The sequence below is a fragment of the Balaenoptera acutorostrata genome, chromosome 12 (assembly GCF_949987535.1).
Source record: "Balaenoptera acutorostrata chromosome 12, mBalAcu1.1, whole genome shotgun sequence".
Classification (NCBI taxonomy): Eukaryota; Metazoa; Chordata; class Mammalia; order Artiodactyla; family Balaenopteridae; genus Balaenoptera; species Balaenoptera acutorostrata.
Window position 1 is genome coordinate 80765162 of NC_080075.1, and position 11226 is coordinate 80776387.

General features: G+C 38.2%; 1 pseudogene; it reads left to right on the plus strand.

Moving 5' to 3' along the window:
• Nucleotides 1–6651: 6651 nt before the first annotated feature.
• Nucleotides 6652–7470, plus strand: LOC103016348 (40S ribosomal protein S2-like; annotated as a pseudogene).
• Nucleotides 7471–11226: the final 3756 nt, after the last annotated feature.

An 11226-nucleotide genomic window follows, 5' to 3' on the forward strand; every position in this document is an offset into this window, starting at 1 on the left:
TGAAATTATAACTTTAGCATAAAAAATGTTGTAAAATGAGTCTAACATATTGAATATTTAAATGTAAACTTCTTTAGGCGATTCCAATTATAAGGATTTTGGAAAAGTATTATTCATGTATATAATTCTCAAAGATTCATTCTATTAAAAAAATAAAGGAATAGTATGTGTACACTTGTGTGCAGATATATTACATATTCATATTAGTAAATAAATATATAATAAATTCAGGATTTGTGTCTAATTTTATTTTTTAAAAATTCTCTGTTGACATAATCACGTGACAGTATTAGGCAGCACTGTTTAGAATAAAAAAGTAAAAATCATGGAAACTAGAGAAACCCTGCAGAATTATTCTAATCATGACTCCCTGACTCTAAAAAGTAGATACTATTTTCATTTTACATAACAAGAGGTAATAATGTAGCCTTTACGTAACCTGGGAGATAGACCTGGCCACAGAGGCTGGTGTGGGTTCAGAACCAATGATATCAATGTCCTTAAGTGCTCAAGATGTGGGACCTGAGCTAGTCTCACTGCTTGAAACCAGGAACTGAGTGAGTAAGAAAAACTGCTGCCAAACAAAGGTGAGGCTATACCCTATGCAAGCTGCCCGGTGACCAGGAATGAACCCAGCTTTTCTTAGCCTCTGATATTCTCAGCGTCACCAACATGGCATTAAAAGAGTTAGCTCTGGACTAAGGCCCAAGGACTCAGTAGAAGCAAACATAAATTGCAAGGTGAGTGATGAGCATGGAGGAAGAGAGGGGAAAAAAATAATCCTTCTCAAAATCAGCTCATAAATCAAAATTCTAAAACAAGTGAAGTTTAAATATAAGAAAGATAGCCAACAACGTCAACAATTGGAACATTAGTTTACTCCAGAGGTAGTAAACTTTATAGAACAATCTAAATAATACTATGAAACAAGTATGTAGAATGTTCTCTTAAATAGAACAAAATGTATAAAAGAAAAACAGACAGAAATAAAACAAGAACATGTGGATAAATAACCAAATAGAAAGTGTGAAAATGAAAAATATGTGTGTAAATTAAACTCAGGAAATGGGATAAACTATAGACTAAACACAAAGATAGAGTTAGTGAATTGAAAGAGAACTAATAAATCCATCCAAACTGGGCATGGAGGCACAAAGAGGAAATGATTAAAGTGCAGAATCTTCTCTAGTTCTACTTAGGCATGTCTGTGCTGCTTGATTCTCCTCATCTTGTGTGGCAGCTCTCACCTCGCCCCTCTACCTTACCACATCCAGAGCTCTCACCTTTGTCCCTCCTAAACTCACGTCTAATCCTTGTACAATGAAGAGATCAAAGTCTCTCCTCTGCTTGTCACACATGCTCCATCAACTAGAAGGTTCTGGAAGGGATTGTGAGTCAGTGTGGATGCCCAAGCTGAGCAAGGGAACAGAGAGCAGACCCTCTTGCTCCTGTTAAAGGAGGCCTCACAGAGTAGAGTCCTGAGCTCCTGGGAAGTGGGTGGGGGCATGGTATCCAGCATCCAGCCTTTGCATCTTCTCATTTGGTGTTTAAAGTTAAGGTAGGCAAAAGGGATGGCTGTTGGGCTGTGGAAGGTAAGAGGTGTGACTGGGGCTGAAGAGGAGACTATGTCCCTGTTCTCCTCAAGGGCTTCCTCTTTCTAGCTCCTTCCTTTAATGTGCTTTTACAACAATCCTATTTCTTAACCTCTAGCTAAACTAATCACGTCTTACTCTGGGAAGTATCGTCAGGCATCTCTCGGACGGAGGGGCCAAAAGGGGCGATGGGGCCTGAGTGACAAGGCTCTGTAATCCGGAAAGAAGATGAGGGGCTCCCCAAATCCGCTCTCCTCTTCTTGGTCCAGATTCCAGGGAGCCTCGTTAACACTGGCACAACGTTAGCAGTTTGGGGACCCACAACCGGCCATACTTCAATCAGCCTGTTGTCATTCTGTTCCATGAAGCATCCTGGCTCCACAGAAAAGATGGGGTGCTGAAGTCTGAAGTCCTGAGTTTGGTTCTCAGCTCTGATATACACCCCAGTGAGACCTTGGTCAATCACTTTCTGCCTCTGAGACTCATTTTTCCTGCTCTGTAAAATGAACAATGAATTAAACCATCCCTAATGATCTCTCTCTTTACCAGCTCCCTCAGGTTTCACCAAGCAAAAATAATGTTAATTGACTGACCATCTTGGCCCCTACATTATTCAGTTAATCTCAGTGTGCTCAACTGAAATGGTCATAACAATATCTGTCTCATAAGACTGGGGTGAGAACTAAATTAGGTAATTAACTAAGGTGACTGCCTAGAACATAGCAAGTATTCAATAAAATGGCAGGTTTTAGCATTTACACTTATATGTTGATGATAAAGAGAATTAAAATCTTGTTTTAAAAAGTTGTGGCAGAGGCCTCTCTAACCATTTGGAAAGAAGAGATACTTTAAATTGACCAGGGACTCTGAAATTGAAGACAGAAGACCTGGATTACAAAAGAGGGACACAAAAGCAGCACCAGCCCTATTATGGATAGACATGCATGTGGCAAGTGGTTCAATGTGGCTCAGATTCAAGCAGCATGTCAAGCGCCCCTGAACCATGATTCATAGAGACACATAGGTAGAGGAAGAGAAGGGGGTAAGAATAACCCCCTACAGGGTCAAGTTTTTCGGCTTCCCAAAGGGAATATTTTTGCATTGTCTATCAGTTGTATCTCTTTTTTCCTTCAGTATGTGTGCAAATATATACACACATGACATATACTATTATATATATTATACTAATATATAAATATATTGATATGTATTATATATATTATATCAAATATTTATTAGTACATAAATATATAATTTCCCCTTTCTCTATCTTCAAAAAATCCAATATTTCTATCTGTCTCCCATGTTTCCAAGTCCAGTCTCTGATCTGGCTGATTTCTTTGTCTGCAATCAATGGGTATGAGTGAAATAAATTAGCACAACTATGTAAAAATAATTTTACAAGACAGCAACACTTTTCCCTCAAAGCTTTCTCTACTGCCCCATCTCCTGCCAAAATTAAAAACAACACAAGCACATACAAAACCTCATGCCTCACTTCAGTGAAAATAAAACTAGGCTTCACAATAATTATACAGAGTAAAGTGTCTTGGGTTTGTGATTTACTCATTGTGCTAGAAATGTTCTTTCAGTAGGTAAACAAATACAATCTTTGCACCCCGCTCTTTATTGGTCCCAACAAAAAACAGAACTAATTAAGTGTGGATTACAAAACAGAAGCCATCTTGTTTTATTTGTGAGCCTAACATAAGAAATAAAGGCCACATGAGATGTTCACATGTCTCAAACTAAGATTCTTTGATTCTTGTACATTGGATTTTATATACTCATACTAGAAATAAAGTATCTTATAAATAGATATCAAGAAGTTCCAGTCTCCCTGAATGTTTGGTGAGCTGCTCTCTGATATCTGCTTTCTTAATACATGAGGAGAAGAAAAGTAAATATTTCTTTAGCATATACTATGATATTTTCTTAAACCTAGGGTGCAAGTTTTTTTCTTTTTCACATTAACATGTTTCTAAAATCAGAAAGCATCTTTACAGCCAATCTATTCATTTAAAGTCCTTCTTTCACTTCCTTCATCTCCTTGCAAATTAATAACTTGATTGTATATATAATCTATGAGACCTAATATAGAAAATGTGCATTACCATACCACAAAAATTATCACATACGTTATTTTATTTAACCCTGTGAAGCAAGTATATGTATCTTCATTTTATAGAGGAGAAACCGAGATATACCATGCTTTATTAACTTACCCAAGGTATTGATAACTCACACAAGGTACTGGTAAATTACCCAAGGTCATACAACCTATGTGGGGGCATACCTGATGGAAAGCTACTTTTGTCTGACACCTGTTGCAGATCTCCTGCATTATAATGTGGAGAGAGCTATAGAGTAGATTTCTTCCAGAAAGACTGCAGCTGGGAAGTCTACCCTCTGGAAATAAGAGGTCCTGTTCTCTACCCCTTTTCTTTGTTTTCCTCATGTATAAGTCACAGTTCTCCAGAGAAATAGGAGATGATAGATAGATAGATAGATAGATAGATGATAGATAGATAGATAAAGAGGAGATAAATTATAGGAACTGACTCACACAATGATGGAGGCTGAGAAGTCCCATGATGCCATCCACAAACTAGAGACCCAGGAAAATCTGTGGTATAATTCTGTCCAGGTCCAAAGGTCTGGGAACCAAGAGTGCTGATGTCTGAGAGCAGGAGAGGTGGACGTCCCAGTTCAAGCAAAGAGAGCAAATTTGTCCTTCCTCCACCTTTCTGTTCTATTCAGGTCCTCAATAAATTGGACAATGCCCACCTGCATTGGTAAGGGTCATCTGCTTTACCAGTCTATTGATTCAACTGCTAATTTCTTCCAGAAGCACCCTGAAAGACACATACAGAAAAACTGTTTACCAGCCATCTGGGTATCCCTTAGCTCAGTCAAGTTGATGCATAAAATTAACCATCACATCTCATTACCAAAATTAACTGGAATATTATAAAATGTATTCAAAGGGATTTCAACTCATTCTCTAAGTTTATATATTATTTCCAAGTCGATTTTTTTAAATTGTTGGTCATTTTATTGTTTGTTTTTTAACTGATTAGTGAGACAACTGGGAAGCCAATGACTACAAACCTCCTGGAGAATAAACACTGCCCTGCTGCTGTAGAATGCTGTGGCAGGCCTCTGACAGTTTCCATTGACTATATTTTAGACTTTCCTGGTAGGAAATTAATTGATAACATTGCACCATAACCCAGACACTAAGAAGAGAGAACAACATCTGCTCAATCTTATGGTTCATTTCTATTTGGGTACAAGCTGTTTCCCACTAGCAGCTGCTTCTATCAGTCAGCTCTTTTTCCTGAAATCAACTAAATCTATAAACATCCCAAAAGGCTCATTTAGTTCCTGCTGATGCTACTACAAAGCACAATGTGCACTAATTGGCTTCATTAATTGAGTAAACGTGGGAATGGAATGTCAATAATTCACACACAGGTTTTGTGGAATAAAATGGTTGTTTAATGCTAGAGATCTCAGTTTTCTCTTCCTCACTGCGAAAGCACGCGAAGCACATTTGCAGTCTGTGAATCCAGTTTTTGCAGTCTGTGAATCTAGCAAGATGTCCCAGGAGAACCCAAGTATGAAAAAAGTACATCTTCCCTGCAAGCGTTAGGCTTTATCTAAAAAAATAAAAATAAAAATAAGTTGATAGTTTGGGGCCAATTAGCTTGATAAATAATTATCTAATAGATGTAAATGTATTCATCCCATGTGTACACCAACAAAATGTCACTTAGTACTTTGAAAGATCTTGTTCAATTTCAATATTTATAGGGTAATCTAAGGAGGAGAAAAATACTCAACTAAGTTCTCCAATTAAATGTTTGTGGGTCCTGGGCACATATTATCAAGGACATGGGAGTGGAGGTGGGAGCAGAAATTGAGAGCCTTGAGCATTTCAGGACCCCAGGGAACAGGTTCATTTCCAATGTTCATTCCCAATGAGAGCCAAGGTTCAAGGTTGAAAATCCTCCACCAGGAGAGATTATTGTACTGATTCACAATAAGAAAAAAAATTCTTCTGCTGAGCCTATGATGTAGAGATGGAGAACAGAGCACTAAGCACCGCTTGGGATAGGTGAGCAGAGGGGAGGAAAGGCTTAGAGAAGACATATAGCAAAAGAAAGAGATCAGCTCGAGCTGCAGAGCTAGTGGCCAGGAAGTGTGAGTGTAGCCATGCTTCCTGCCATCCCTCAGGCAGAGACACAGGGACTGCTACCTCCCTCTTTCTTTTCTACTGGGGCCAGCTCTATAGCAGAGCAGAATTGACTGGGGCAGAATTGAGGTCTGGAGAATGAGCTGAATAAAGAATCATTCTTTAACCAAAGAATAGATCTGTCAACTCAGCTAGATCACTGGCCATGGTGTGCTCTTCCTTTTGGACAATTCTGACTGACTAATATGCATAGTCAATACTCACCAGCCAATGAATACTCTAGATGCTGAGCTAGGGCTGTGTGTTTCCTGTTCAGTTTCCTAAAACCAGATGCTCCAGCTTATGGAGATTAACCAACATTGCTGTCATCAGACTTGCTTGTCACGTTCACTGTTTGCGGCTTTAGCACTAACTTAATAAAAGACATCAGAGACCCATGTTTACAAGAGAGATGAGGATTTTTTTCTGTATTAACAGCCTTTAATCCACAAGAAAAGCAAAATTAATCATGAGCTGGAGATGAATAAAAAGTTATATTATCTTCCCTACATAAATATATTTAACTTTGGTACTTAAATATATTAAATATTTAATTAGATTGTATAGAATATTTTAAATTACATATATTAATTTTAATACATTAAATGACTTTCCTTCAGTTAGAAAAAGGAAGATAAATCTTTATTCCAAGAAATAGCAGATAAATACTGAATAAACAGTAAACACTAAATAAATACATATAACTTAGAGTCCCATTGTGATCTGATACTGAATAGAGATAATGATCTGGAAAGACAGGTAAGAAGCAAGAAGATTAAAGTGGGGAAATAAGATTCTTCTTCATAAACACACCAAATTGTGGATGATACAGGTGCTGCTGGAGGGCCTGGAGGCCGAGGGGGCCCCCAGATAGGAGGCTGAGGTAGTTTCTGTGGAGGATTTGAAAGCATCCCGGGGCTGAGGCCGAGGACGAGGAGTGGCTCCCTGTCGCCAAGCCGGGCCGCCTGGTCAAGGACATGAAGATCAAGTCCCTGGAGGAGATCCATCTCTTCTCTCTGCCCATCAAGGAATCTGAGATCATCGACATTTTGCTGGGAGCATCCCTCAAGGACAAGGTTTTGAAGATAATGCCTGTGCAAAAGCAGACCCGTGCTGGCCAGCAGGACCAGGTTCTAGGCATTTGTCGCCACTGAGAATTACAGTGGACATCATTTGGGTGTCAAGTGCTCCAGGGAGATAGCCACTACCATCTGTGGGGCCATCATTCTGGCCAAGCTCCCCATCATCCCCGTGCAGTGAGGCTACTGGGGTAACAAGATTGGCAAGCCCAATGCTGTCCATTGCAAGATGACTGGCTCTCTGTGGCTCTGGGCTGGTGAGTCTCGTCCCTGCCCCAGGGGCACTGGCATCATCTCAGCCCCTGTGCCGAAGAAGCTGCTGCTGCTGGCCAGTATTGACGATTGCTACACCTCTGTCAGGGGCTGCACTGCCACCCTGGGCAACTTTGCCAAGGTCACCTTTGATGCCATTTCCAAGACCTACAGCTATCTCACGCCTGATCTCTGGAAACAGATGCTGTTCACCAAGTCTCCATATCAGGAATTCACTGACCATCTTATAAAGACCCACACCAGAGTTTCCTTGCAGAGGACCCAAGCTCCAGCCGTGGCCACCACATAGTTTTATATGAGAAAAATAAAGTGAGTGGAAGCTGGTTACAAAATAAATAAATAAATAATAAATAAAATGGGGAAGGTAAGAAGGAATAAAATACAGAAATAGGAATCAAAATAGATACAAAATAATAATTTAAAAAATGTCAGGGGAGAAGAGATCATAAGAGAGAGAATGGAGAAATAAAGAAGCTTAGGGACTTGAGAAAAATACCGAGATAGTCTAGATGAAGACATGCAGAATAAGACAGATGTAGCCAAAGGGAGAGGGAGAAATGTAGAGTGAGCAATAAAGAGGCAGAACAATTAGATTGCTAATGCAATGAATTCCTGCTCCTCATCACAAAGCCAGTTGCTGACCTGCACTACAAATCTTTAAGTATTTTGTCACCTCACTGCTCTGGGAAAAAAATGTTATTGGGATTTGAGTCATTATTTATACATGCAACAAATAATAATTAGTCTCACGGATGAGGCATTGGTCCAGGCACTGGGCTGTACATGATAATGCTGATGCCTCATTCAGTTTATTTCCTAGGATGAACACAATTCAATCTTTGTGGAGTGTGGTAAGGGTTGTGGTGATTATGATTGGCAACCCCACCAAATACAATGAGGAAAGAGAAGTTCCCCAAAGAAAATAATGTGTGTCTATGTGTATAAAGTCCCACTGGGGTGGGGGGCAGTGTTTGCTGATTAAAGCAATAGAGGTCCAATATAGACTGGCCTCATGTCTTATTTTATAGAAATCAATCAATCAATCTGAAATATTTTACCCAGATAATTTAGCTACTAAGTGGCTTAAACAGAATTTTAACTCAGACCTATCTAATCTAGTCAATAACAAATAATCTAAATTCATATCATTAGAGTCCCATATTAGAAGAAATAATGGCTGATAACTTCCCATATTTGGAAAAAGACATAGATAGATAGGTAGATAGATAGATAGATAGATAGATATAGATATAGATATATACACAGATTTAAAAAGCTAATAGAATTCCAAGTAGGGTAAACTTAAAGAAATCCACATCACGACACAGCATAATTCAATTCTGAACACTGAAAACAAAGACAGTATCTTGAAAGCAGCCAGGTAGAAACAAGGTATTATCTTTAGAGAAATACCAATTTGAATTACAGATTTCTCATCTGAAACAATGGAGGACAAAGAGAAGTGGCACAGTATTTTTCAAGTGCTGAAAGAAAAGAACTATTAACTGCAAATTCCATATATTGCAAAGCTATTCTTCAGTAGTGAAAAGGGAATAAAAATATTCTCATGTGAAAGGAAACTCTGAGAATTTGTTACTTAACAGATATACACTTAAAGAATGGCTAAAGGAAATTCTTCAAGCAGAAAGGAAATGATAAATGAAGGAATCTTAGAGCATCAAGAAGGGAAAAAATGAAAACAACCAAAATATGACTAAACATAATAGATTATTCTCCTGATGAGTTTTCTGAATCTTATTTGAGGACTGAAACAAAAGTTATAACACCATCTGCATTAGTCAGCTTGGGCTGCCATATAAAATACCATAGACTGAGTGATTTAAACAATAGAAGTTTATTTGCTCACAGTTCTGGAAGCTGGAAAGTCCAGTATCAAGTTTCTGGAAGGATTTCTGATGAGGACTCTCTTCCTAGCTTACAGACAGCCACCTTCTTTTTATGTCCTCACATGGCCTTTCCTTGGTGCTTGCCTGCTGGGGACGGGTGGGAGAGGGGAGAGAAAAAGAGAGAGAAAGCTCTCTCATGCCTCTTCATCCTATTGGATCAGGGCCCTACCCTTATGACTTCATTTAACATTAATTACTTCCTTATAGGCTCTATCTTGAAACACAGCCACATGGGGGTTAGGGTTTCACATGTGAACTTGGGGTTGGGGAGGGGGGTCACAAATATTCAGTCCACAATACCATCTGAAACTCAAGTTGATGATATTTCAGTAGTGGTGGTGGTAAAAGGATCTAGATGGAAGTGAGGTTTCCATGCTATAATGCTGATGTTAATAGACTGTAATACAACAATATGTATATTGTAATATGAAGATCAACCACTAAGTAAACTATACAAAGCAATGTACTCAAAAAGCACTACAAACAAAGCAAAACGGAATCCTAAAAAATGTTCAAGTAACCCACAGGAAAACAAAAACAAAACAAAATACTAAGCAAACAAATAAAAAATGGAGGAATAAGAAACATGAACAAAAAGAAAACAAAAATTAAAATGGCTGACTTAAGCCCTGATGTATTAATTTAACTATAAATGGTATAAATAATACCAATTAAAAAGCAGAGACTGGCAGAGTAGATAAAAAATAAAAGCAGCAAATATGAAGTTGTCCTTAAAAAGGTGGGGAGGTCCTTAGCGGGGTGATGATAAAAATGGTTTAAAAAAAAAAACACAATATACGGATCTAATCCAATCTATGCTCTAACCTCTGCCCTGTATTAACTTCTAAAATCAATTTGATTATGCCTTTTGATATTTATAATTAATATACTAGATAAAGGCTCAAACTACAACTTGGACAACTTGTACTCTGCTGTGTCAACTGGTAGTATCTATCACCTTAATAGATAAAGACTGAATACCCAGGCTGTTCATAGATGACATTAAAGCACTCTACTGAAAAGCAAAACTTGAGGCAGTTGTTTGGTTGACATGATATCCAAACAGAACCTATATGACAGTGTTTCTCTCTCAATTGCCCAAGAATAATGATTACTTCAGAGTCTGACAATACAACTTCAAGATTTTCATCCTTCTCTTCCCTAAGAATGTACATCAGCATGCTAAGAGCAGTAAACATCAGCCTTTGAAACACCTCGCACCAGTGGTCAGCATGTCTGCAAGGGGACAACATGAGAAAGCCACATGGCAGATAATCTCAGGGGAATGACAGCACCGGAGATATCCAACAATATACAAGTGAATTTTTCATAGTTTTAAATTATGAAAGTTATTGTTATGACCCAAGGAGACAAATAAAAGAAAAACAAATCATTATTGTGATCACTTCATAAATTTAGAGCATTTTGTGGCTATCCAAAGAAAATTTAAAATAAAAAAATGTGGTATATTCTAAAAGAAATATAAGAATTTTTCATGCTATTTCTGTATACATTTCCAGAAGAAAACTGTAACTTCTGACACTCTTATGAAATAAGGTGGTGACCTAGAAGTTGTAGAAAGGGCTTCTGAACCTAGAGGTTGTGTAAAGAAGTAATAAAGTACACTAGGGGGAAAATTGAAAATAATTGTCAAGGAGCCTCGAGATTCAATCCTAACTCCACCTTTATCTCACTGTGAAACACTGGACCAGTCACTTGTTCTCTCAGGACCATGAAAAAATAACAGTGAGGACATTCTGAAAATCAATGGATGGACGTGTCTTTTGATACATCAGGAGAAAATGCTTATAAAAGCATTTATATTTTTATAAGAAAAGCAAAGTAAAAATAGGTATCTTTTCTTCAAAGGTCCCCAGAGCAAAAAAAAAAAAAAAAAAAAGAAAAGAAAAGAAAATTCAAAGGTCCCCAGAGCAAAAAAAAAAAAAAGAAAAGAAAAGAAAAGGAAAGATGATTTTATGATGGTGAGGCAGGTTGGAATGCGCAGTGGCAGGTTTCCTGATGGGCAGTTTGGCAGTGAGCTGAGAAGTGGCCCAGAACTAGAGCCACAGATGTTCCCCACAGGAGGCCTCCAACCACTGTGTATATCAGGGGAGGTGTATTTCTAGAGGTTTGTATTG